This window comes from Odocoileus virginianus, chromosome 12, assembly GCF_023699985.2.
Source record: "Odocoileus virginianus isolate 20LAN1187 ecotype Illinois chromosome 12, Ovbor_1.2, whole genome shotgun sequence".
In the NCBI taxonomy this organism is placed as follows: Eukaryota; Metazoa; Chordata; class Mammalia; order Artiodactyla; family Cervidae; genus Odocoileus; species Odocoileus virginianus.
Genome location: NC_069685.1, coordinates 53,646,744 through 53,673,866, shown reverse-complemented (window position 1 = coordinate 53,673,866; position 27,123 = coordinate 53,646,744). Strand labels below are relative to the sequence as shown.

General features: G+C 46.1%; 1 protein-coding gene across 5 annotated transcripts in view; it reads right to left on the bottom strand.

Moving 5' to 3' along the window:
• KSR2 (kinase suppressor of ras 2) overlaps positions 1 to 27,123 on the bottom strand; it is a 470,209-nt gene that overhangs the window by 121,252 nt on the left and 321,834 nt on the right. The window lies entirely within an intron of this gene.

Sequence of the window (27,123 nt, the reverse complement as noted above, 5' to 3'; positions counted from 1 at the left end):
TCACCAAGCCCTGGAAGGAAGAGGCAGGCTTGCTGGCCTCAGGAAGGGCACTGGCCACCATCACTTGCTAAACCAAAGCAAAGTGGAAAACTGGTTTAGCTTCTGTTATCTTGACTCAAGCAAGGTCCCCAGAATGAGGCTTCCAGTCAGCACCTGGAAAGAAAGCAGCCAAAGGAGATTAAAACTGAGCCTGGCTCCCATCAGCAAGCACTCACTGTGAGTGAGGCATGTGCCATGTGACTCACATGCCTGAGTTCGTTACATCCTCAAAACAAAGTTAGGGACTGTGCGCATCCCATCTTTACAGATGAGGAAGCTGAGGCCTGGAGAGAGGAAGTCATGTGCTCGAGGTCACACACCTTGGAGATGGCACACCAGCTGTGAGTCCAGGCTTAAGGGACCTAGAACACATGCCTGTGCTTGCAAGGCTCTGACTCGACAGATTCCAAGTGCCGGTCATACAACTACCACTCTCCTAGTTTTTGTATGCCCTTGTACAACTTAATTACGTTGACTTGTTTGTTTAAACACATTTCTTCTGAAAGTAAACTCTGTATGGAAAACCAATATCATTTTCTGTATAAGTAACTATTTAGAATATCTAACCACGCACCAACTTAAACTCATGCTAGAATATGTGATGGATGGATGAATGGATGGATGAGTGGGTGGATGGATGGATAGGTGGATGGGTAGATGAATTCGTAGGTGGGCTGATAGACAGATAGATGAAAGTTTGGTAGATAGGTGGGCAGATAGACAGGTGAGTCAATAGATGGACAGATGGGAAGTTGGGCGAATGGGCTGGTAGGTGGATGGATGGACAGATGGATGTTTGGATAGCTGGGTGGATGAATGGTTGGCTAGGTGGGAAGATGGACAGATGAGTTGCAATGTGGACAGATGCCTAGGTGGATGAGTAGGTGAGACAGATGCCTGGTAGGTGAGTGGATGGAAGGATGGATGGATGGATGGATGGATGGATGGATGGATGGATGGATGGATTGACGGATGAACTGGTAGGTGGGTGAGTGGATGGATGGATGGAAGGATGGACTGGTAGGTGAGTGGATGGAAGGATGGATGGATGGACAGCTAGACAGATGGATAATCTGATGGCTAAGTGGGAATGAGGAAGACACAGTCAATCACATGGACTTTAGACTGGGTGCCTGTTTCCATCAGGTCTCTTCGCTCACACCTTAGGCTACATCCCCGGTGACCCACACCACCACTCCACCACTGAGTTCCAGGACTCCTTCCATAGCCTCTGAGCACCAGCCCCCACCTTCACTCCACTGCCTGGTTGCCTGCATCACCCTCCTTGCAGACCTCACAGGCCCCAGGGAAGTGTGAAACAACAGCAGAAATGAACTGGTGCTTTCTGTGAAGCCTCCACAAGTTAGGAGAGAGAAGAAGGAAGTGGCTGACCCACACGCCAGCTCTCATTTCTCAGGCCAGATGGATGGAGCCAGTTCCCTGTCCTCAGAGCTGCAAATGCACGCCTCATTTTTCACAGCAATTGTTATGGAGTGGCGTGTTCATCAGGGAGCTGGCCATGTCTGAACCGATCAGGGAGCGTTTAACCCCAACCCATTCACGCCTCCCTTCCGTCTAATGACACTGTCGACAGCCATCTGAAAGCTGTTTCCAAAAAGCCCAATTCTGCCCTTGTAAAGCTGGGACCATCTCTGGGAGAGCAAATGATTTTGTAAGTCCCAAAGGGCAGAGAAAACCCAGAAGAGAGACAGCATGATATATCAGTCAGAATCACAGCCAGTGGAATCTCCTGCAGGTTAACTAAAAACTAAATGTCATCAAGTCCAAGCCCATTTTATAACTTGTTTTGACTTGTGGGAGAAACAAACAAACAAAAATCAAAAAAGAAAAATAATTTTAAAGGAAAGAGAGCCAGGGTCTGAAGTCAGATTTTGGAGGAAGGATTCTACCTGCTAACTTCTTACAATGCTTTCTCCAGGCCAAGAATGTGTGGAGGCGGAATGACCGTGCTGGAGTGGAAGCTAGTACACTAGCTCAGATACACAGCCTCCTCATGGGGAATCCACAAAATTATCAGTAGCAGCACCAAAGGGGTTTCATCTCATGGGATGTTAGTAGCGGTTGTCTAGAAAGGTGTATTCAGAAGGATTCTGAGGCTCAAGAGGAAAGAGCATTGGGGTTGATTAGCAATGTCTGCCATTTTGTCATTGTTCAGTCACTAAGTTGTGTCCGACTCTTTGCGACCCCGTGGACTGTGTAGCCTGGTGGCTATAGACAGTCCCTGGGATTCCCCAGGCAAGAATACTGGAGTGGGTTGCCATTTCCTTCTCCAGGTCTGCCATGGGCGGAGAACGAGGCAGTACCAACAAGTCTGCATATCTCTGCCACTCCTACAAGGACAAGGACCACACCTTCCTCTTTGCATCACGGTCTCATAGCACAGCATCTTGGACAAAGCAAGCACGTAATACATGTTTGCTGAATCTGAGATCAGTGTCACAGAAAGAGGGAATATACTGAGTACTCCATATGTGGTAGGCACTATTCTGTGCAGCTTATACCCAGAAGCTATGCCTCTGTGCAGTCAGTGTTCTCATGATTCCCACAGCACAAAGGAAGAGACAGGAGCTCAGAAAGCTGCAGTGACTTGCTAAAGGTCACACAGCCAGGCCCTGGTAGATCCTCAAGGAGTAACTCTGCAAGGGTTTATGAGCCTTCCAAAAGCCCCAGTCAGGGAGGTTTTGCCCCGAGGGAACATTTGGCATTGTTTGGAGATACTGCCAAATAACCGGGGTGGTGGGGTACTGGCATCTAACTAGGTAGAGACCAGGGACGCTGCTCAACATCCTATAATACACAAGACAGACCCCTGCATCAAAGAACTAACCAGACCAAATGGCAATGGTGCCAAGGTTAAGATACCCTCATCAAGATGTTTTTCACTTCTCTAGGCATCTCCCCACCCCTGTCCTTCCCCCCAACATCTTGAGATGGTACTTGTGAAGCTCAACTCAGCAGAGAACAAATCCTCTTTTATTATAAGCACATCTCACCACTGGATTCGTACCCTAGTTATTCTGTTATTCTCAATTACAGCACCTTCTCAGAAAAGCAGATGTAATTAAGTTTAGTAGTTTGGTTTCATTTCTTAATATCTGGTTGAAGGGGTGAATTCCGTCAATTACATTTAGTGGCTGCGACATCATTAGTCTCAAGCAATAATAACCTCCACACGGCTTCATCCGTGGGTGTGCAGATCTGAACTCTGAGATCTTCTCTTTACTTTCTTCATTTGGATTTCATTAAACTTCCCAATGCAAGCCTTAAAGCAAAGGAAAACTGTTTAAAAGGAAAATCTATGAAAATTCAGGCCTTATCATAACAGAGAAGGCAAACAGCATTTAGAGCAATTAAACTGATACAGAAACTTCTGTTTTAACAGTCAAAGTGCCTATTAAGATGTCTCCATAGCTGAACAAGGAAGCTTGTTCAGCTTCTTTTCTATTCTCATTTTCTGATAACAAATCAGGCAGACACGGGGGCAGAATTGTGACCATCCCTGTTGCCTTCCGTTCCAGAGGCAAGATACCAGGAAAACAGACACTTCTTCCCAGATATTTTCATTCATGGGGCATGGAAAGGGAGAGGGTTGGAGGGAAGGAGGGCTCCTTTTCCCTCCTTTAGGTCCCACTGTTGATGCCCTCTTGGAAGTGCCTCCCTCTGTAGAGAAGGGGAGAAACCAGGAGGCTTGGTCTTTGACACCTTGGTAGCCAGACAAACAGGACCCATGATAGAAGGAACCAATATCAGTAAAATCATCACAGTAGATAGAGCTTTAAAATTAAAAACTTGGGCTCTGACCTGGTGAATTTGAACTCAGGCTAATGGAGGAGTCAGGCATGGGGAACACGCTTGAAAACATTTACCAGAGACAACATGTGAAGATGGGTGATGAGAGACTTCTCTGGAGGCCCAAAGGTTAAGACTCCACGCTTCCACGGCAGAGGGCATGGGTTTGATTCCTGGTCAGGGAACTAAGATCCCACACGCTGCACAGTGAGGCCAAATAAATAAATAGATACATTTAAAAAAAAAAAAAAAGATTAACAGTTGGAGGGATTTAAAAAATTTTTTTAAATGACTGATGATAAAGCAAAAGAAAAGGAGGAAAAAGAAGAGGAGGAGAGAGATAAGAATAATGATAAGAATTTTTAAAAATGAGAAATAAGAAAAACAATAAATATGCTTTGTGTTGAGCATTACCATGCACCAAGCACTATTGCCAAATAAGCCCTTCACATATGTGATCTCATTTTATCCACACACTGCATGTATGAGCACATGTGATGCATCAGTTGTTACCGTCGGTGCCACTTCACCAACAAGGAAATCATGAAGGGATGCCATTTGTCCAAGGTCATACAGCATGTAAAGGCTAAGACTGGGTTTTGGTTTTTTTTTAATTACCTAGCTGGGGCTCAATAAATGACAGCCAATTTCATCCCTACTTCACAGATGGGAATAGTGAGGCTTAGAAGCAGTAAGCAACTGTCTGTAGTTTAGAAGTCACTGAACTGGGATTTAAACCACAGACAGGAACAAACTGGATGCTTCCATTCCAGACTACTCCCCCGATACATGGAGTTCAACCCACCCTGTAACTGTCCATGCCTCCTACTTCTGAGAAGAGTAAATGGAAGATGGCAAGCAGCCGGTTCAAACCTACCAAAGGGCCACATAGGCTTGGAAAGTGATGCCATGGTGTATTCCAAGTATCATTCATGCAGTTACTCAGTAAATATTTTGTTGAATTTTCCCACCCTCCATCCCCAGAGATTATAAGATGACCTAACAGGTAAAAAGAGACTTTGTCAATGTGATCAAGTTAAGGATCTTGAGATGGGAGATTACTCTGGACTAGCCAGGTGGGTCTGATGTAATCAGGTGAAAGAGGGAGGCAGGAGGGTCAGAGTCAGAGGAGACGTGGGGACGTGGAGATCTGCTGGCTCTGAGGATGGATAGAGGCCATGTGCCAAGGGATGCAGTGGCCTCTGGAAGCCAGAAAAGGCAAGAGAGCAGCTTGTCTCTTAGAATCTCCAGAAGGAACAGCCCTGAAAACTCCTTCCGTTTAGCACCGAAACTGGTCCTGGGCTCCTGACCTCCAGAACTGTGCAATGATACATTTATGCTCTTGTAAGCCACTGAGCTTTGCTAAGGTGTTACAGCAGTCACAGGAAACTGATGGAGCACTGAAAGTGCCAGGAACGGAATCTGGGGTGGGTATCGTGAACAGGAGAGTTAAGTCTATGGGGGGAGACATAATGTGATACATGTGATGAGTGAAATAAAACAGGACTTTGGGGTTTGTGTTAAAACAATGGGAACTGTCTAGTACTCATTGGAAAAGTCCCTGATGCTGGGAAAGACTGAGGGCGAGAAGAGGGTGTCAGAGGATGAGATGGCTGTGTGGCATCACCGATGCAATGGATATGAACTTGAGCAAACTTCGGGAGATGGTGAGGGTCAGAGAGGCCTGGCGTGCTGCAGTCCATGGGGTCTCACAGAGTCGGACACAACTGAGCGACTGAACAAGTATCAAAACAGAGTGGGATGCTGTGTGGGGGTCTTATACATATAAGCGCTCCCTCTGGCGGCCGAGGGAAGAACAGCCTGCCAGGCTTCGACAACAACAGGAGGGTCCCACCCTTGCCCCAACATCTAACTCCCCACCCCCGCTGGGGTCCAAAATATGAGCCCTGACCCTTATAAGGCCATTCATCTCCCAGGCCAGACTTTTCCCATTTGAGCTGTCATGTCACGATCTCAACTGCAGCCCTCAATTGAAAAAAAAAAAACAACATACCCCAGGGACTTCCCTGGTGGTCCAGTGGTTAAGACTACAAGCTTCCACTGCAGGGGACTTGGGTTCTCTCCCTGGTCAGGGAACTAAGATCCCCATGCTGGCACAACACAGCCAAAAGTAAAACAAACAAGTAAATACAGATTTAAAAAATAAACCCATATCCATCAGTAATCCGTCCACTAGCTGGCCCAGGAGCAAGGCACAGTCTTATTTCTTGTATGTATCCCAAATAAGGATTTGCCTCTTGGAGCTGTTTCTTCATTGAATCCTGACAACCTCACGAGGTTGTATCCCTAGTGCAGAGATAAGGAAAATGAGGATAATTAATTGTTCAGCATCTTACTGCTAGTCTTTGGTGCACCTGAGAGTTGACTTCAGTTTCCTATAAAAACCAAAGCCTTGCTTTTCACCCCCACACCATCCTGCCTTCCTATGCTATGTCTCCTGAGACGAGTGTGAAAATCATTGTTCAGATTGTGCATCCTTGAGCTGGACAGGACCACAAGAAACCATCTACTGCAGTCTAGTCCCTAAACTCTGTTGGCTAGAAGAGGAGCTATGCTAACCGTAAACGTTTCCATGGAGATAAAGACGTCTGAGCACATAGTACTATTAATAATAACGGTTAACATTTATTGAGTATCTACTATATGGCTGGACTCAGATTAAACGCTTAGATGTATTATTTCATCTGATCTCCTAACTCCTTTTTAGGCGGGAGAGCTGGGGTTTGAGCCAGGACAGCCCAACACCAGGCCTCATCCTCAGAAATGCCACAAATGAAATGGAAGGTCCAGCTGCCCTTCAGCTTCCAGCCCAGGGACAGGACAGACTGAGAACTTAACAGTGGTGCTGCACTCAAATCGAGTAGCAAATTCTTTAGGCTCCTGAAACTAATAAAACTTAGAGCGTTCAAGCCGCCAGCTAAAATCCCACTGATTCATCCAAGGTGCCGACCAATCCTTGACTAAAGCTGTTCACAGTATTATTCACATAGCGGGGAACAACTCTATTTGCTTTAATATCCAATTCAAAACATCAGATCTAAGAGTCTTTTCATTCTGTGCTATCGCTAAAGGTTACAGCTAAATGGTGCTTCAGGGCCAAATTGAGTTTCTCGGCGTAGATGGACATAATTTTCTCCCTGTGACAACAACAAGCCACTTCTCAAGATGCGAATTTCATCATCTGGGGGCTCGTGATTGCTATGGAGGTGACCGGGGAACCACTTAGCACTGGTGAGTATGTAGATGAAAGTGAACCTGGGTCCTGGGTCTTGCAGGGAAGCAATAAGGCAGAAGGGACAGACAGTGATAAAGAGATGCTTGGCATGAGCAAAGGTTGTGCTGCTCACTCTTAAAGGAAGAGACTCTTCAGAGGAGATTCTTAGGGGTCCCCATGGCATTGGAGAAAACAAAGGGCAATGGTGAAGCCACCAGCCTAGAAATAGGAAAACTGGGAATGGAGGTATAGGGTAAACCAGCCTGCATGTATATGGGGTTCAAGCCACCTACAAGGCACCGAGTGTAGACCTATTCTGGAGACAGGGAAGCAAACTTCATTTCTGAATGGGAAGGGCCTCCAGGTTATCGAGCTGCCCGGGAGAGTGTGGGACTTTGAAGCGAGCAGACCAGTGTTCACCCATCAGCTCTGCCACTTCCCAGCTATGAGGCCTTGGGCATTTTCACCTTTGTGAAAGGTGTTTTTCCTTGTCTCTGGCAAAAAAAGAAAGGTGGGGGGGGTGGGTCACACGATCTCCCTCGTAGGAGGATGAAGCGGGTAATACAACTGGAACAGAGCTCAACCGAGTGCCTGACATATTATTGTCATTCTTGTTCTTGTCATTGTCATCATCACTCTGCCTCTAGAATTAACACACCAGTTAGAACCTGACAAAGCTCTCCAGGGACCATGATTTAGAACAGAGGTTGGCAAACTATGACCCTCAGGCCAAGACTGGCCCATCTCCTGCTTTTATAAATAAAGTTTGATTGGCACATGTCCACTCATTTACACATTGTGACTGCTTCTGCATTATAACAGCAGAGTTTGAGTAACTGAGACAGGGACAATGTGGTCCACAAAGTCAAAAGCTAATTATTACCTGGCCCTTTATTGAAAAAGTATGTCAAACCCTGACTAAGAGCTATGTAACTCATTTCCTTGGCTGGTTAGTGAGAAAGTACTTTTCTACTTTTATTGAGGTATAATTGACAAAACTGTAAGATATTTAAAGTATATAATGTGATGGTCTGACGTACATATACATTGTGAAAGTTTGTTTTTTTTTCTTTGAAGCCAGAAGGCTCAGGTTGTAGACCCACTCCAGCCATTTACATGGTGGGAATTCTTGGACAAGTGGTGTGCATTCTCCAAGCCGAAGTGTTCATGACCCACAGGGTGTCACCCCTCTGCTTACCTAATCCTAACATCGCATGGGGTGTGTTGTTTCCATGCCTATTTTACAGAAGAGAAGAGCCAGGCAGAGTAGGACCAATAAGAGGTCCAGCCAAGATTCTAGCCTATCCCAGTCTCACCCCAAGCCTGTTTTCTTTCTGGCTCTCACTGTCTCCTGGTAGAATAATCTGTGATGAGGCAATGTCTCTGATTACATGCCACTGCTGAAATCTATGTCAGCTCATGGAGACAGAGGGGAGAAAATTAACCCTCTCCTCTCACTGCTTCTGTCCGGGTTAATTAATACGATTATCCGGTTGTCACTTCATCAAAGCAGAGAGAAGACCTTGAGGACGTGTAAGTTACAGCGGGAGAGGTGGTGGTGCTGGTCATGGCCGAGGGGAAGAGATGAAGTGATCTCCTGGGGGTGGCTCCAGGTGAAAGCCTACCTTGGTAGGACAGGTGAGCAGTGAGGGCGCTAAGCAATGTGAGTGCAGAGAGGGCTGATACGTGGGGCAAGAGGCAGAAAAGTGCAGAGGAGGTAATGGGATGCTATCAAATGAGTTAGAATCAAAGCTCTCCTCTATCACCTGTCCCTCCTGGCCCACAGCCTGGGTAAAAAAAAAAAAAATTTAATGGTGAAACCAAACTGGAATTACCTTCAGGATCCAGTGGGAAAACTAGAATGTATGTATTGTAACACCCCCCCTTCAGAATCACGTTCCCCTTTTTAAAGACCATCACCACCGTGCGTCTGAGTCCCAGCAGGTAACTGCTGAGCTGGGATCCCCTGAACTGCCCATAAATTACATGCGTAGACAGAGGATAACATCACGCCCTCTCCCAGTAGACACGTGAAACGTGGAGTCATCACCCATGATTTATCTCAGCCCTTTCATGTGGCCTCAATTAAATTTCATTGCTGGTAAATAAAGTGAAGATGGCTGAGGCATTTAATTACATTTTATAATGTGCTCACTGTTGAATTTATTAAAGTGTATCAGGGATTTTTAACCTCATAACCAAACAATGGGACACCCGGGTGCCACACGAGTGATTATCTTCCTTGTGGGGATGATAGATGGAGATTCTAAGACATTCACAGTAGGCTGAGGATGTGTGTAGGCAGTGTGGGGGAAGTGGGGGCTGATAAGGGGGTGGATATGACAAGAAAATGAATCAATGGGCCTCTAATTCCATAAGACACCACCACACAGATTGGAGTTGGGAGGAGTGGTACTAATTATCCATTTTCCCTCAATTCTAGAAATGAGACCTATTAGAAAACCCATCTTCCTTCTCTCTCCCTGTATCCTTATTCCAAACCTTCCCCTTGGATTTCCCCTTGATATAATTTTACTCCTATGGTCTAGAAAGAGGAGAGGGATCATCTCCTTGAAATGTCAAAATCACTTTATATAATAAGATTTAAAAAACACAAAAAGGGAAGAAGAAAACACTATCTAGAAATCCAAAAGAATCTCACCAGGATAGTGGGTCCATGGTGGTTTATTTGCGAAGTACTCAGGAAATTAATTATCAACAAGGAAATATGTGGGCTTCCCAGGTGGCACAAGTGGTAAAGAACTCGCCTGCCAATGCAGGAGACATAAGAGATGCAGGTTCAATACCTGAGTTGGGAAGATGCCCTAGAAGAGGGCATGGCAACCCATTCCAGTGTTCTTGCCTGGAGAACCCCATGGACAGAGGAGCCTGGCGGGCTATAGTCCATAGGGTCGCAAAGAGTCAGACACGACTGAAGCAACTTTAGCACACACGCATGCAAGGAAATATGTGTGGTGTTTCTGGAGGGGGAAGGTAGTGGATCCCTTAAATACAATCCTGAGGGCAGACTTGGTATATCACAGGACTTCTGTTATGGCATCACATCTACTCAAATGACCAAGACAAGTCAGGTGAGTAGGAAGGCTGCACTGATCCCAGACCAGAGAGGAAGAAATGCCCAGCCTCTGAGAAAGCAGAAGGACAGTGCTGAGGGCCAGTCCTGGCCTGAAAACTGCCACTGGCAGCACTGCTGTCCCCAGCTCTTCCTCGGTCACACTCACACCACGAATCTGCTCTTTTATACCTCTACCCTATACCTCAAAGATACTGGTCTTTCTCCCTAGAACATTCTTCTGTATGTTCTATTCCCTCCCTACTTCTCTTAGTCCAACTCATGCCAACTCTCTCCAAGACCCAGCACAGGCATGGTTCCTCCAGGAAGCCCTCCTGGAATGCACAGGGTCAGACACACCTGCCATGCCCCTCCTGTAGCATCCTGTGCTGACTTCTCCAGGGCACTTGCTTTGTTGCACGAGAGCCTCTGCTAACACATCTGATCTCCTGACTACCCACTTGACCGTGAGATCCTGGACAGTAGGAGCTGCCAATCACTCACCTGTATGTGTTCAGAGTTTGGCTTAAAAGAGAGGTGAAGGGTTTTTCTTGCTAACTCCAGCTAAAATAACCCAGAAGCCTAACCCTGTAAATGAAGGCTTCACTTTTCCAGGGCCCTGCAGCACCTGGACCAGGGAGGGGGTCCCAGGAAGCCGGGTACTCTACTTTGCCCTGGCCACCCACCCATGGCTCTAGCCCCAGCTCTCAGGCTCTGGATGGGGGTTGGGACCTCAGCTAGGGTGGCTGACCAAATTGAAGCCCATCTGCTCAAAAACGGAGCCCACTTCCTCACTCAAACTTCTTCCCATGTGTCTGTCCAGGGCCCCATGGTTTCCAGAGCCACTGGAACATTTTTCAGCTCCTCCTGATTCTCACCACTGAGGCCCCCTTGCAAGGTACATCAGTGTTCACATTTAAGCCTCTTAGCTACTGTGTCAAGGAGCTCTAGTATCAATTCCATTTTACAGGTGAAGAAACTGAGGCTCCAAGAGCTTAAAACAGAAAAGCAAAATGATCAAAAGAATGGGGTTCAGGGTTAGAAATACCAGGGGTATTGTCCTGGTTCTGCCCCTAAACTGGGCAAGGTAGTTGACTTCTCTGAGCTGCAACCTAGGAATTGTAATAGCTAACATGACCCAGGCATTGCCCAAGTCAGTGGTTCCCCAATTGTCAGCACCCTGGAATTGTCTGATGCCTGGACTCCTCTCCTGCACTGATTTAATTCAGAGGTCAGCAAACTAAAGTGCAAGGGTCAAATCTGGCCTGTAACCTGTTGTGTAAATAAAGTTTTATTGGCACATCAACATGTCCACTGTCTACAGCTGCTTTTGCACTCTAAGCTGCTTTTGCACTTATCAGAGCTGAGTAGCCATGATGGCCCTCAGAGCCTAAAATATTTACTATCTGGCTCTTTAATTAAAAGTTTGCTGATCCTCAATTTAATTATGCTGGGGTTTGTATGGCCTGGCTTTGAACATTTCAAAACCTCTTCACACCCTACTAATGCCCAGACAAGCTTGAGAATCATTGGCCTAAGTGTTTCACATATATTAGCACACTGATTCTTTATAACATGTCTGTTTCATTCCCTCCTGTATCCCCAGCAGCCAGCACAGGGACAGATACAAAGTGGCATCTCCACAAATATGGAAGAGAGAATGAATGAACCAACAAAAGGAGAATCTACCCTGTGAAGTAGGTACTAACGATCCCATTTTGCAAATGGCAAGACGGAGGCTCAGAGGTCACCTGTGGAATATGTCCTTCTGGGATTTTAACCTAAAACTCCTGGACTGTAGAGCCCCATTCGTGAGCACTGTGGCCTCTCTTCAGATATTCAGAAAGGAGGAGAGACCAGCAGTGTCGGCAAGGGGGTCTTCTTGTGCACTCTCCCTAGGAGAAGAGCCCCGAGCAAGAGGAGAGGCAGCCTGGAAACCCGAAGAAGCTGGGGGTCCCGCCAGCCATGCAGAGCCATCTCAGACCACACAGATACAGGGCCGTTCTCCTTGACCTCAAGGAAAATGCTAATTGGAAGAGGCTGGCTTACTGCACCCAGTTCAGGCTTAAACGAGGACAAAACAAGAATTGACAGACAGAGGCCCCACACTGCCATCACTGCAAATGTCCCTGTGAAGGGAGGAAAACAGTCAAATCTGTGCTCCATCAATTTCAGTTGTATTAACAAATGGCCTCACATTGAAACAGACCCACAGAAAAGGCAGTATCAGTGACAGGCATGGGGCAGGGGGAACGTGCAGACAACAGTCTGGGATCTGCAAGTTGGGCTTGACACCTGGACCCAGAAATGGGCAATGAACACGTTCATGGATGGCATGGTCCACCATCCAGGCAACCTAGGGGCCCTCGCCCACTCTTTTGCCTGAGAGGCAGAGGGACAAGGTGGCATTAATTACAGCCACAGACCTGAGTCCCAATCCCTGACTCTGCCTTGTGATGGTTTTGTTCTCTGCTCTTTAGACCTCTTCCTCTGTAACAGGGGACTGACAGAACCCATCTTGTGGGCTTTCCTTAGGAATTAGGCACTGGAATATGAAGCAAGTGCGTGGTACAAAGTAGGTACGCAACAAGTCTGGCTTCCCCCTTGAGCAACCCAGGTTCTTGTTTGCTTTTTCCTTAGCGGCCCATCTCTCTGGCCCAAGATGACAAAACTAGGGGGTGGAGGAAGCTCTTTTGGGAACGAGGCCACAAATCTGGAGAAGCAGTGGTGAGTTATGGGGAAAGCAGAACTGTCTAGGTCCTTCTGACCATTTATTCCCCTCCTATCATCCTGTTCTCTGAGCGTGTCCACAGCCCTTGCTTGCCCGGGTGTGATGGATGGGTCTTAAGTTGCTCGCACACTACATCATCCATTACTTATATATTTATTGCCTTGAACTGAACTTATGGATCTTAAATCAGAGCCGTTCAGAGTTGCCTGAGATGAAATTCTTCCCCCATGGAAGAGTGACACTTTTTTTTTTTTTTAATTATGCAGTCACCCAGTAGTCAGTAGTCAGCGTTCGGCAGAAGTTAATTGTCCATAGAATAAAGGGCTGCTGAGAAGTTCCCCACATGGAGTCATTTCATGGAATTTACTGCCTTAGCGGGCTCAGTAGGGACAGACCAGGCAAGATTGCTGAGAGAGACCCCAGTCTGACTTTAAGAAACCCAAAACACCAGGCATGTTTGGGTCTGAACTTTAGGCAATAGATTTGCTCCCCCTCTCAGTTCTGTGATGCTCAAAGTGATGTCCAAAGAGGTGTCACACTGTCTGCAGTTTGCAGACATGGTGGAGACAGCCTTGTGATGGAGCATATTCCAAGGTCAAGATGGGGCGCCCACATGCCAAAGCATCTCTAAATGGGGCTGAGGTGATGGAGATGTGACATCAGATCCTGGTCCTGATGCGGCAGCTCTGAAGGTGAGGCCATGGAGACGGGAGACCTCTGCTCCACCAGGATCACAGTTTATCAGCAATGTGGTGTTGGTACTGGGGCGGATAGAGAACCCCCACCCCAAGAACTTGGAGGTAAGGAAGCTGACCCTCCAAGAGTGAATCTAGCACAACCCCTAATGGATCAGAGGGTGGTGGAACAACATGAATGTAAAGAAGTGGTTCTCAAGTACTGGAAACATTTGGAAGGGTCACAACTGTGGGATGGTGTGACAGGCACCTAGTGGGTGGAAACCGGGAATCCTGTTAAACATCTGCTAAAGCACAGGTCAGCCCCCCCGCATGAATAATTATCCAGCCCTAAATGGCCACAGTTTTATAGTTGAGAATCCCTGTCCAAAGAGTTATTAGGAAGGGATCTAGATCCAGAGCCTGATGTAATCAGATTAAATGTTAAGACAGACTGAAAGAGGAGCTTAGTCAACCACGCTTGTGTGTGTGCTCAGTCGCTTCAGTCGTGTCCACCTCTTTGCGACCCTGTGGATTGTAGTCCACCAGGCTCCTATGTCCATGGGACTCCCCACAAGAGCATACTGGAGTGGGTCGCCATGCTCCTCCAGAGGATCTTCCCAACCCAGGGGTCGAACCTGAGTCTCCTGCCTTGCAGGTGGATTCTTTACCCACTGAGCCACCTGGGAAGCCCTCAGTCGACCATAAAGAGAAGCAGAGTCCAGGAGGCAGCTGTTGGCTCACCTCCCGCAGCCCATCCAGGGGACAGGGGATGCTGGCACCAGAGCCTATTGCCTCTTCCAGTAGCAGCAGCCTGGTTTTCCACAGGGAAACAACCCTTCCAGATCTCAGTCCTAGAGGTTCAGGGTAGGCTGGACCTCGCAGTCCTGGGGCAGAGCATTTACCCAGGCATGGAGAGTTGAAAGCATCCCAACTCCTTGACCACTGTGATTGGTTCAGGGGCAGGCATGTGACCCAAGAGGGGCCAGAGTCCACAGAACACTCTGGGATCTTTTTTTTTTTTTAAGGAAACCCTCTGTTCCCTGGAGTAGCTAAGTTGGTGGGTTGCACACCTGAGTGCCCGGGGCCACCTAAGGATCCCTGTGGGGAGGACCTGCCTGAGAAGAAAGCCAACACACTAGGAAAACAGAGTGGAGAGATGCAGAGAAACCAAGGGCCGATAGATCATTTGAGCCCCTGGAGTTTCTCTGCTACATCCTCATTTTTAAACATGTGAAGGTTTGGGTTGTTTCACTTATAAGCAGAAGAATGCTGTCCTCACACGGTCACACAGACAGACCTTGCGGATAACAGTAGCGGACTTCTGTTATCTCCAATCCCTATAGCAACCTGCTCCCAAATATGAGATGATTAATCATTGTGAAGGTGTTCATATCCACGATTCATGGACCACACACTAGGCACTAATGCTAAACACTTCACAGATGTTACCTCATTTAATCTGCACAATAGTCCTATAAGATCTTCATTATTATGATCTCAAAATCACAGAGAAGGAAAGTAACATTCAGAGAGGTTGAGCAACTTGCTCTAGGTCACAGAGTTTTCCAGTGGTGGGGCCAGGATCCATCCCTGGACAGTCTGCCTGTGCTCCTCGTTACCCAGTCCAGGAAAAGTAGGTTATTCCAGCTTGGGATCTTCAACATTTCATGTAGGAAACCCTCCTACTCTATATTCCGGAATCACCAGGAAGCCTCCCAATGAAAATCTGGCTGCAGACAGGAAATGGGCAAATCACATGGCCCTTGAGAAATGCAGTACTGGTGACAGTGAGTTCTCACTGTACATTAACAAACATACATTTCAGCTTTATACATCAGTCTCAAAAGTCTGGTTAATGTGAATCTAACTCTAGGAGTCTCTATATTCTGAACTGGCAAAGCAAGACCCAGATTTCTGAATTCTGATGAATTCTTTTTCTCAGTAGTTCTCAAGCTTGGGCATTCATAATAGCATTATTGATAATATCCAGAAAGTAAAGACAGCCCAAATGTCCATCAAGTGATGGACATCTGCAAGTGATGTGCAGATAAAAAAATGTAGTCTATCCAAATAATGGAATATTACTTGACCATGAAAAAGTATGAAGTACTTATTCCTGCTACAACATGAATGAGTCCTGAAAATCTTATGCTAAGTAAAAGAAGCCAGACACAAATGGCTACATATTGTTTGATTTAATTTACATGAAATGTCCAGACTAGGTAAATCCACAGAGACAGAAAGTGGACTAATGGTCACCAAGGGTTTGAGGGAGGAGTAACAGGGAGTGACAGCATATGGGTGAGGAGTTTCTTACGGGGGTGATAGAAGTGTTCTGGAATTAGAGAGTGGTGATAGTTGCACAGAAGTAGATGTTTTTCTGGAACTCTTGCTTTTTTGATGATCCAACAGATGTTGACAATTTGATCTCTGGTTCCTCTGCCTTTTCTAAATCCAGCTTGAACATCTGGAAGATCACAGTTCACATACTGTTGAAGCCTGACTTGGAGGATTTTGAGCATTACTTTAATAGCGTGTGAGATGAGTGCAATTGTGCAGTAGTTTGAACATTCTTTGGCATTGCCTTTCTTTGGGACTCGAATGAAAACTGACCTTTTCCAGTTCTGTGGCCACTGCTGAGTTTTCCAGATTTGCTGGCATATTGAGTGCAGCACTTCCACAGCATCATCTTTTAGGATTTGAAATAGCTCAACTAGAATTCCATCACCTCCACTAGCTTTGTTTGTAGTGATGCTTCCTATGGCCCACTTGACTTCACATTCCAGGATGTCTGGCTCTAGATGAGTGATCACACCATCATGGTTATCGGGGTCATGAAGATCTTTTCTGCATAGTTCTTCTGTGTATTTCTGCCACCTCTTCTTAATATCTTCTGCTTCTGTTAGGTCCATACCATTTCTGTTCTTTTTTAAAATATAAATTTATTTCTTTTAATTGGAGACTAATTACTTTATAATATTGTATTGGTTTAGCCATACACTGACATGAATCCGCCACAGGTGTACATGTGTTCCCCATCCTGAACCCCCCTCCCACCTCCCTCCCCATCCCATCCCTCTGGGTCATCCCAGTGCACCAGCCCCGAGCACCCTGTCTCATGCATCGAACCTGGACTGGCGATTCGTTTCACATATATGGTAAGATACATGTTTCAATGCCATTATCCCAAATCATCCCACCCTCGCCCTCTCCCACAGAGTCCAAAAGACTGTTCTATACATCTGTGTCTCTTTTGCTGTCTCGCATACAGGGTTATCGTTACCATCTTTCTAAATTCCACATACATGAGTTATTATACTGTATTGGCATTTTTTTTTTTTTGGCTTACTTCGCTCTGTATAATAGGTTCTTTATTGAGCCCATTTTTGCATGAAATGTTCCCTTGGTGTCTCTAATTTTCTTGAAGAGCTCTCTAGTCTTTCCCATTCTGCTGTTTTCCTCTATTTCTTTGCACTGACCACTGAGGAAGACTTTCTTATCTCTCCTTGCTATCCTTTGGAACTCTGCATTCAGATGGGTATATCTTTCCTTTTCTCCTTTGCTTTTCACTTCTCTTCTTTTCACAGCTATTTGTAAGGCCTCCTCAGACACCATTTTGCCTTTTTGCATTTCTTTTTCCTGGGGATAGTCTTGATCACTGCCTCCTGTACAATGTCACAAACCTCAGTCCATAGTTCTTCAGGCACTCTGTCAATCAGATTTAATCCCTTGAATCTATTTGTCACTTCTACTGTATAATTGTAAGGGATTTGATTTAGGTTGTACCTGAATGGTCTAGTGGTTTTACCTACTTTCTTCAATTTAAGTCTGAATTTTACAATAAACAGTTCACGATCTGAGCCACAGTCAGCTCCCAGTCTTGATTTTGCTTACAGTACAGAGCTTCTACATCTCTGGCTGCAAAGAATATAATCAATCTGATTTTGGTGTTGGCCATCTGGTGATGTCTGTGTGTAGAATCTTCTCTTGTGTTGCTGGAAGATGGTGTTTGCTGTGACCCAGTGCGTTCTCTTGGAAAAACTCTGTTAGCCTTTGCCCTGCTTCATTCTGTGCCAAATTTGCCTGTTACTCCTGGTATCTCTTGACTTCCTACTTTTGCATTCCAGTCCCCTATAATGAAAAGGACATCTTTTTTTGGGTGTTAGTTCTAGAAGGTCTTGCAGGTCTTCATAGAACCATTCAAATTCAGCTTCTTCAGCATTACTGGTTGGGGCATTGACTTGGATGACTGTGATATTGAATGGTTTGCCTTGGAAATGAAAGGAGATCATTCTGTCATTTTTGAGATTGCATCCAAATATTGCATTTTGGCTCTTGTTGACTATGAGGGCTACTCCATTTCTTCTAAGGGATTCTTGCTCACAGTAATAGATATAATGGTCATCTGAGTTAAATCCACCCATCCCAGTCCATTTTAGTTCACTGATTCCTAAAATATCGCTGTTTACTCTTGCCATCAGAGTTTCAGAAAACATCTACTTCCGCTTTATTGACTACGCCAAAGCCTTTGACTATGTGGATCACAACAAACTGTGGAAAACTCTTAAAGAGATGGGAATATCAGACCACCTTAGCTGCCTCCTGAGAAATCTGCATGCAGGTCAAGAAGCAAGCATTAGAACTGGACATGGAATAACAGACTGGTTTCATCGGGAAAGGAGAATGTCAAGGCTATATACTGTCACCTTGTGTATTTAACTTATATGCAGAGTACATCATGCGAAATGCCAAGCTGGATGAAGTACAAGCTGGAATCAAGATTGCCAGGAGAAATACCAATAATCTCAGATATGAGGATGATACCACCATTATGGCAAAAAGTGAAGAAGAACTGAAGAACCTCTTGATGAAAGTGAAAGAGGAGAGTGAAAAGGTTGGCTTGAAACTCAGCATTCAGAAAACTAAGATCATGGCATCTGGTCCCATCACTTCATAGCATATAGATGGGAAAACAATGGAACCAGTGAGAGACTTTAATTTTGGGGGCTCCGAAATCACTGCAGATGGTGACTGCAGCCATGTAATTAAAAGACACTTGCTTGCCCCTTGGAAGGAAAGCTATGACCAACTTAGACAGTGTATTAGAAAGCAGAGACATTACTTTGACAGCAAAGGTCTGTCTAGTCAAAGCTACGGCTTTTCCAGTAGTCATGTATGGATGTGAGAGTTGGACTATAAAGCAAGCTGAGCACCGAAGAATTGATGCTTTTGAACCATGGTGTTGGAGAAGACTCTTGAGAGTCCCTTGGACTGCAAGGAGATCCAAACAGTCCATCCTAAAGGAAATCAGTCCTGAATATTCATTGGAAGGACTGATGCTGAAGCTGAAGCTCCAATACTTTGGCCACCTGGTGTGAAGAACTGACTCATCAGAAAAGATCCTAATGCTGGGGAAGATTGAGGGCTGGAGGAGAAGCGGACATCAGAGGATGAGATGGTTGGATGGCATCACTGACTCGATGGACATGAGTTTGAATAAGCTCTGGGAGTTGGAGCTTTCCTGATGGATAGGAAAGCCTCGCGTGCTGCAGTTCATGGGGTCACAAAGAGTCAGAGAAGACTGAGTAACTGAACTGAACTGAACTGAACTGATGGTTGAATAACCCTGTGAATATACCAAAAACCAGTGAATTGTTTTAAAAGGGTAAACTTTAAAGTATATGAATTACATTTCAATAAAACTACTATTTAAAAAACCTTGCATAGGCGTCAGGATCACCAGAAGAGCTTGCTAAAATGTAGATTAACTGGGCTCTGCTGCCAGGGAACCTAATTTAGTTACTTCTGGATCAGGACCTGGGAATCTGCATTTGTGACAAGTTCCCGGGTGCTGTGGTGCTTCTAATCTAGGCGCCCTGCCCTGAGAAACACTGCGTGGTACTTGCTGCTCCCCACCTGCCATAAACTTAGGACCAGCCCTCAGGAATGGTAGCACCCGAACATCACCCTGTCACCAAACCTATTGCTGGGGCCCTTTCACTACTGTGTCTCCTACAAAGGACTTTACTTATAGAACTGCCAACGACCTTAGTCACTGCGTGTTATGGACTGAATGTCTGTGTCCCTCCAAAATTCACATGGTGAAAGCCTTATCCTCAATGGGCTGGTAGTTGGAGGTGGGGCCTTTGGGAGGTGATGAGATCATGAGGGTGAAACTCTCCTCAGTGGGATTAGGATCCTTTCAAAAGAGACCCCAGGTAGTTCCCTGATCCTTTCTCCCATATGAGGATACAGCAAGAGGATGGGCATGAGGGAATCAGGAAGCCAGCTTCACTAGATGCCGAACCTGCCGGCACTTTGATCGTGGACTTCTCAGCCTCCAGAATTGTGAGAATTAAATGTTTCGTTATTTAAGCCACCCAATCAGTAGCATTTTTGTTACAGCAGCTCAAATGGGCTAAGACACTGTAGGCTGAGCAATGGCCTCCCAAAGACACCTATGTCCTAATGCCTGGATCACACCTGCCTGGAGCCTCTAGAAGGAAACAGCCCTGCACATACAAAGCTTGGATTTAGCCCCCCAAGACTCATTTTGGGCTTCTGACCTCCAAAACTGTAAGAGAATGTACATGTGGTTTTGAGTCACTAAATGTATGACAATGTGTTACTGCAGCAATAAGGAACTGACAGGGCCATATGCCTCCCAACTCTTCTTTCAAAGGAGAAGTATAAATGGGCATTTATCAAGTGTCTACTCTGTGCATGGCATTTTAGGTACAGGACTCTCCAGAAAGACCAGGACCCTATCCTATTTTACAGAAGAGAAAATTGCAGCTCAGTTCAGTTTAGTTCAGTTGCTCAGTCGTGTCCAACTCTTTGCGACCCCATGGACTGTAGCACATCGGGCTTCCCTGTCCAGCACCAACTCCTGGAGTTTACTCAAACTCATTTCCATTGAGTTGTTGATTGCAGCTCAGAGTTCAGTACTTTACCAACACAGCAAAAGGGAGGAGGGAGGAATTTCTTGCTACTTCCTTTATCAGAAATTTCCCATGGGGGAGCAAGGGAATCTGTTCATGCATCTAGCATCCTGAAGTGATGAGGCAGGCATGGCAGCATCTGTGAATAAGATTCAACATTCCATGAAAATCAAAACCAAGGGAAACCCTGCCCTGGCTCTTTGTGGAGTCAAGCAACGTAATGTAACAAGCCCACAAGAGCTGACAACATCCAGAAAAACCCGAGGTGTGCTCTCACCTTCACTGGCCGTTTAGCAGTGTTTTCATTCAATTTGCAAATTCTTTATCCTTAGACCAACACTAGGCCCTGATGTGGGCCTTCCCAGGTGGCGCTAGTGGTAAAGAACCTGCTTGCCAGTAACAGACGCGGGTTCAGAAAGTCCCCTGGAGGAGAGCATAGCAAGCTACTCCAGTATTCTTGCCTAGAGAATCCCATGGACAGAGGAGCCTGGCAGGTTACAGTTCCTAGGGTTGCAAGGAGTTGGACACAGCATGCAGGCTCTGGTGTGGAAGGTTAGCTATCTGTAGTCTGGCACAACTTCAAACAGGACCAAGAGATAGAGTGATGGAGAATGTGGACTCTGCGGTCAGAGAGGCATCTCTCTGGTATATGCAGGGAGACCTGGGCCCACAGCGGCTTCTCTTGGCCTTTTATAAAATGCATTGCCCTAGGTGAGTGGTTCTCAAACTCCATGTGTCAGATCACCTTGAGGGCTTGGTAAAATTTGCTGAGTCACTGAGTCTGGGGTGGGGACCAAGAATGTGTTTCTAACGAGTTCCAAGTGATGCGGACACTGCTGTGAAGTTGGGGGATTGCACCTTGAGAATGATGCTCTGGATCAGGGCTTCCTGACCTCAGCATGACTGACACTTGGGGCCAGATAATTCCCTGTTGGAGGTGGTTTGTGCCTTACAGGATGTTGAACAGAATCCCTGGTCTTCACCCACTAGATGCCAGAGCACCCCGACCTATGACACATATAAATGTCCCCAAACACTGTCAAGTGTCCTGGGGAGTGGGTAGGGAAGAGACAGCATTGCCCCTGGTTGAGGATCGCTGCTGCAGGCCAAAGACACTGAGAATGTATAAGAAGGGAACCACTTAATGGGAGCCCCAAACATCTTGGGGTTATTGACTATGGTCCCAACTACTTATCAAAGGTGTGCGGTGAATGGTGAGCATGGAGGTTGGGACAGGTAGCCCAAGCCTGTGACTCCTGTGGGCATCACAAGGTCAGTCATGTAGGCACAGGTTCAACCAGCCGCATGGCTCATTATCTTCAGACTAATCCTGAGGACTGAGTCTGAGCTACTGAAGGCATGTGTTCAAAGATGGTGTGATTGCAGATATCACAGAGGAAAATAAACTCACAAAAGGAGCCCCAGGTTCCCAATTCTCAAGCTCAGCAAGCCAAACCCTAAGGTGAAAATTTCTCAGGTTTTGAAAAAGCCACGTGATTGACAGCTGGTGGAGAAAGGAAGAGGGGCTGAACCCAGGGTTGATGGATGGGTGTAGACGCAATCAGACATGTTTTCAGAGCCTCTCTGCTCCGCCACCTGCCCCCATTCTCTGTCAAGGTAGGCTCTGAATGCACTCCTGGACCATACCACACCCTCCGTCTCCTCTCCCTGGTGCCTCTGTGCTTGTAGAAAGGAACACAACCTAATGATGGATTCCTTCAATGTGATCATCCTCACTTATGCACAAAACAAAGGCAGGATTGATGAACTCTGAGGAAGCACATTCACCGGCCTGATATATGCCTTTCACCTTGGAGCGGGCAGTCAGCCTTGAGTGCGTGTCAACATCTTCGCATTTGTCAATAGGACCTTGATTCTCTAAAGGCTGAAAGGGTTTTCATGGGTGAATGCTCAGAGCCAGCTCAGGGATTTTGGAGCCTCATCAAAGCCTCCAGGTGACTCTTTTTGCATCTGCTAGCTTCTTTCATTCCTAGATATCACCCTTGAGTGAGGGCAGGCAAAAGACTTTCTCCACGCATGTAAGGAAAAAACAAAGATTAAAGGTGGGAGCTTGTGGGGAGGGGGCGCCTGTGCGCTCGAGAGAGCAAGGTCCTGCTTCCTAAGTTTACAGCTCAGCTTTGCAGGTGGCTGAGTCCACTATCCTCTCTGAGACTGTTTACTTACTTAACCCGCGAAATGAAAATTTAAACAGCAGCCCCGCGAGGTGGCCATCGGATTCAATAAGGCCCTGGAGTTATGCTGCCTGGGCTGACATCCTCTCTCTGTTATGTGTCAGCTGCAAAACTTCAGGAAAGTTCTTACCTAACCTCTTTGTGCCTCACTGGTTCCTCAGAGGATTAATCAAGTGCTTAAAACCATGCCCAGCACTTAGAAGGTGCTTAATCCATATTTAATAGCCCTCTGCTTACTTCCATTCAGCCTCAGGATGCTTCCAATAAAGGAATGAGTAGTCTGTGCTCACTCATTCAGAATCAAAGATCTTGGGGGCACCTGGTGTACTGGGCTAAATAGGGTCCCCCACAAATTCATGTCTACCCAGAACCTCAGAACACGACCTGATTTGTTTTTTCTTATCCATTATGGTTTATCACAGGATATTAAATACAGTTGCCTATTCTTTACAGTGGACTGTGTTGCTGATCCAGTCTACATACACTAGTTGGATCTGCTAATCCCAATATTCAGCACATCCCTCCTCCCCTGCCACCACTGCCCACAAGTCTGTTCTCTATGTCTGTGAGTTTGTTTCCTAGATGACTTCATTTGTAAGAATGTGACCTTATTTGGAAATAGGGTTTGGGGGAATGCAATCAACTTAAGATGAGGTCATAACGGGTTAGTGTGGGTCCTAACCCGATGGTTTATAAGAAGAGGGGAAAACGGATACAGAGACACAAAGAGGAAGGAGGAAGTGACCGACAATCAAGGAGAAGGCCGTGTGAAGACAGAAGCAGAGATTGGAGCAATGTGTTCACAAGTCAAGGATTGCTGGCAACCCCAAAAGTCAGTAAGACACAAGGAAGGATTCCCCCCTAGAGCCTTTGGAGAGAGCACAGCCGTGCTGGTGGCTTGATTTCAGACATCTGGCTCCAGGAACAGGGAAGAATAAATGTCTATTGTTTAAGTCACCCACTTTGTGGAACTTTGCTGGAGCAGCCCTAGGACTAACACACTGAACATCCAGGGAAGCCTGCTTGTTCATCCCTCTGCCTCCTGGCTCAAGACCAGGGACCACTGTGCTCCCCTCTGGGAAACTGAGATACTAATTTCCACCTGACTTCAAAAAAGATCTAGTCCAGAGGTCAACAACCTTCTTCAGTAAAGTACCAGATGGGAAATATGTGAGACTTTTCAGCCCACACAGTTTCTGTGACAGCTACTCAACTCTACTGCTGTAACTCAAAAGCAGCCACAGGCAATACATAAATGAACTGGCATGGCTGTTTTCCAATAAGGCTGTATTTATGGACACTAAAATTAATTTCACATAGTGGTCACGAGTCATTAACTATTATTCTTCTTTTGCTTTGTTTCACTTATTTAAAAATGTAAAAGTACATTGTTAGCTTGCGGGCAGCACAAAAACAGGAAGGGGGCTAGATTTTTTTTAAAGAAGGGAAATTCACATAACATAAAATTAACTATTTCAATGTTTAGGATGCAGTGGAATTTATATTCACAGCGCTGTGCAAACAACACCTCTGTCTAGTTCTAAACCATGTTCATAAACCCCCAAAAAGGTTTATGAAGCAGCCCACTCCCTGTTTTCTACCCACTGGCAGCCCCCAGCAACTATCTACTTTCAGTCTCAGTAGATGTACCTACCCTGGACATTTCATATAAATGGAATCATACAATCCATGACCTTTTGTGACTGTCTTCTTGCCCCTAAGAATCATCCCGCTTCTATGAACATCTTTGTACAAGTACTTGTTTGAAAACCTGTTTTCTATTCTGGGGCTATATCTAGGAGTAGAATTCCTGGGTTTTATGGTAATTTTAAGTTTAACTTTTTGAGGAAATACCAAACTGTTTTCCACAGTGCGTGCATGCTCAGTTGCACTCAGTCATGTCCAACTCTTAGCGACCCCATGGATTGTAGCCTGCCAGGATTCTCTCTTCACGGGATTCTCCAGGCAAGAATACTGGAGCAGATTACCATTTCCTCCTCCAGGGGATCTTCCTGACTCGGGGATTAAACCCGAATCTCCTGAATTGGCAGGTGGATTCTTTACCACAGAGCCACCTGGGAAGACCCCGTTTTCCTTTCTGCCATTTTGCCTTCAGGGGCCAGGTGTCACGGGCAACTCATAGTTTGGCAATCCTTGATCTAGAGCAAGGAGATGAAATCTCAGTGCCTACAAGTTAGACTGAGCACCAAAGAATTGATGCTTGCGAACTGTGGTGCTGGAGAAGACTCTTCAAAGTCCCGTGCACAGCAAGGAGATTAAACCAGTCAATCCTAAAGGAAATCAACCCCGAATATTCATTGGAAGGACTGATGCTGAAGCTGAGGCTCCAACACTTCAGCCACCTGATGTGAAGAGCCAGCTCACTGGAAAAGACCCTGATGCTGGGAAAAACGGAAGGCAAAACGAGAAAGGGAGTGACAGAGGATGAGATGGTTGGATGGCATCACCGACTCAATGGACACGAGTTGGAGCAAACTCCCAGAGATAGGGAAGGACAGGGAAACCTGGCGTGCTGCAGTCCACGGTGTCACAAAGAGTCAGATTTGACTGAGCAGCTGAACAACAGCCATAGCGTTAGACAAATGAAACATGGGCCCTCTCAGTCTGTTCATAATTTTCTTAAATTTTATAGAAACATGGATGCAGGAAATTGTTTATGATAATTAATCCAATTAAATATAGATTAAAACAGAGATTGCACACAGTGCTAGGTGGCAGCTGGCATTCTGCCTGGCTACTGGAGAGAAAACAGGAGGGGCAGGTTCTGTGATGAGGTGCATTCTGCATCCTGACTTACAGCAGAGGCCGTCACTCGGCTCTAGGCCTTTGCGGCCAATCAGGAACGAGGGTCCAGTGCTGCCAGATTTTCTGGTTTTTCTTTGAAAAACCAGAGATTTAGATTTTTATATGAAATTTCCCAAGTTTTAAACATTGACAATTAATTCAGGGGAAAGACTGATTCATCTGCATGGGCCAAACAGTCTGTATTCAAGAGGTCTGATCTCTTGTGTTTGCTTCTAACTTTGTTGGTGGCTTCTTCCAAAGAGAGGGACAAACAGATTCTCTGGGATCTTGGGGGACTTTGGTCTCTTGAGGGGATCTGTGTTCTGAGGCTCTCCCAGGAGTCTGTTGATGGACAGATGAGTGCATCCTGAGTTCGGGTGAGTGGTACTCTGACAGACTTGTTGACTGGGTTTTAAGGAGGCTCTCTCCAAGCCGACAAGGCTCCAATACCCACTAAAGCTCCTCTCGTGTTGCTGACAAGGACCCCAGACCTCCTATCCTGTCACTTAAATGGGAGGTAGGCTTCCCTGGTAGCTCAGACAGTAAAGCGTCAGCCTACAACGCGGGAGACCTGGGTTCAGTCCTTGGTTTGGGAAGATCTCCTGGAGAAGGAAATGGCAACCCACTCCAGTATCCTTGCCTGGAAAATCCCATGGACGGAGGAGCCTGGTAGGCTACAGTCCATGGGGTCACAAAGAGTCGAACACGATTGAATGACTTCACTTTCACTTTCTTTCAGGCAGTGGGCCACTGGACTAAATGACAATGGGCTTATTTCATGCCTCAGATGGAATCTAGAAATAAGCAGAAGAAACCAATGAAAGAAACAATGAGGCCAAAATGAAGAAGGTTCATCCACAAAAGGAAGACAGGCTCTTCCAAAATACTTATGGCAGTGAGTTGGGAGATTTGCAATAAAGCTTTGTCTGTTGGTAAGAGCACTGGGCTAGGGATAGGGCTGGGTTTTAGGGATGCTCTGCTAACCTCTCTGTGCCTCAGTTTCTTTGTCCGTTAGATGGAGACCCTGGTAAACATTTTCCCTGCTTCTCTGACTTGCAAGATCAAAGTGTTTGGGGTTGTTAGATATAATTCTGTGCATCCCATACTTATTACATACACCATGCTAATCCTGATAAATGCCCCATGAAAAAAACCCAGGATGCCATGTCCACTGAGCTTTGAAGAGTCACCATTACCGACATTATCAGTTTTGAAAAGTCTTGTAGTTAAAGAGACCCGCTTAACTTGTTATAACCTAGATTTTCCAAATGTGTTTGACCTGGGTCCTTACCCTCCCTCCCATCACACCTATTAACATTCCATATAACTAATTCTCAAAAAACACAACAGACACCCAGGATTTTCACTCCTTCCTTTTGGCTGGTCCACAAAGGGGGTGATGGAGCGACCCCAAGAGGCTAAGCTGGTGGTTGGCCTACAGCCCCTTGAAGCTTCTGAACATCTTACCCTGCCTCATCCTGACTTCAGTCCTCAACCCCAGCCCCTGGCTCTCCCCTCCAACTGTGACCCTCACTCCAAAAAGGAGAGTAAGGATACAGAGGTTCCCTCTAAGGAAGGGTAGGACAGGAAAAGCCCTCCAAATCTACCCATTAATGAGAG